The 1,632-nt window shown below is 50.2% G+C and overlaps 1 non-coding gene across 1 annotated transcript; it reads right to left on the minus strand.

Annotated features, from left to right (window-relative positions):
• Positions 1 to 211: 211 nt before the first annotated feature.
• On the minus strand, positions 212 to 283 carry Trnat-cgu (transfer RNA threonine (anticodon CGU)). Its single transcript has one exon. It is a non-coding gene; the product is annotated as a tRNA-Thr (tRNA).
• Between the last annotated feature and the right edge of the window lie 1,349 nt (positions 284 to 1,632).

Genomic DNA, 1,632 nt, shown 5'->3' on the forward strand with positions numbered 1-1,632 from the left:
TGAACTATATATATATATATATATATATATATATATATACATATATTGAACGAGAAGAAAGGGAACCGAGGGGCCCAATTTTTTATTAATCCTACGAAGCCAACAAACAACGATACCAAAGAGAACATAGGGGAAATAACTTGTACTTACTAAGTGAATTAAAGAAATCATAAACTACTGGAAATTAAAGTGGATGAAAAAAAAAACAACTTGCCGCAGGTGGGGAACGATCCCACGTCTTCGCATTACGCGTGCGATGCTCTTACCATTGAGCTACCGCGGCGCCGTTTTCCCATCAACTTTCTGGGGTATTACTGCGATAGCAATTATATGGAAACTTCAACCAGATTTCTGTCGTCGTCGTCGCCGTGAGGTTCCGTATTAAGTCCAAGGGCGATAAAATCGTCGCCGCGCGCCGTATGCGCGAGTGAAAGCACGCAAGGGACGCGCGCTGTCACGGAAAGCGAACGCACGGCGGAAAGCAAACGCGACCGTCGCGCGATAGGCCGTGGGGGTATGGGAGGTAGGGAGGCGGGGCGACGCTGTGCTGCGGCACCAAATGCTTATCTTGCAACAGGCCGCAAGGGGAACTGGCCACTCCATCTCCAACGCGAAAGCAAGAAAGCGGGAAGGCAGCGCGGGAGGGAGGGGGGCGGCAAGCTTCTCCTCTGCCAACAACTGCGTTTGTACTTTGCCCCGCTGTGGCGGTCGCCCGCACCGTCTCTTAAAAACGATCTCCACACGGCTCTGACCTTTGTATGCGCCGTGCATTCACCGCTCAGTTTCCATTAAAGCGATAGACCGCACGAACCTTCGCCCGCTGCGGCGGCTGCGCTTGCTGCCAGCGTTTGGACAGTCGTTGTCTGCGGTCATTCAGTCAGATCTATTCATGTTTGCTTGTGCGCGCTGACACCACGCGCGGTAATTCAGTTAGTAAGCGAATGTGTCCAAGTTTATGCAGCCGATAAAACTACCATCCCTACTCCGAATAGCTCTCTACTAATTTGCTATCGCAATTGATGCTGCGCTTTTCGGGCGAAGCGGCGACATTTTTATATGTTACTAGTACAACTAAGCCTGGGATATATCTATATATATATATATATATATATATATATATATATATATATATACATATTGTGGGCATTTCTTAGTGACTTCTTCGTTGGCTGCGCATGTTCATCATTTCATCGGCTTCGTCGTCTTCATCGCTTGTGGAGACTCATCTTGAGACTGATCTGTGCCTCGAATGTGATCGGTCCGCCGCGTCTTCGGGGCGTATTAAAGGTCGTGTAAACGCTACGTCGCAAGTGGTGGAGGTTGCTCCTCGGTCCCCCGTCCTCTTCTCGCCCGCTCTACCTCCTGGAGCTTCGCTCAGGTCGCCGTTCGTGCCAGCTGTCCGCCAACATGCCGCAGGACGAGCCATCTGGCACTTCTACATCTACAATATTGGCTCCGCCTGCCGCGACGTAGCGTTTACACGACCTTTAATACGCCCCGAAGACGCGGCGGACCGATCACATTCGAGGCACAGATCAGTCTCAAGATGAGTCCCCACAAGCGATGAAGACGACGAAGCCGATGAGATGATGAATATGTGCAGCCAACAAAGAAGTCACTAAGAAATGCCCA

This window comes from Dermacentor silvarum, chromosome 9, assembly GCF_013339745.2.
Source record: "Dermacentor silvarum isolate Dsil-2018 chromosome 9, BIME_Dsil_1.4, whole genome shotgun sequence".
NCBI classification, from domain to species: Eukaryota; Metazoa; Arthropoda; class Arachnida; order Ixodida; family Ixodidae; genus Dermacentor; species Dermacentor silvarum.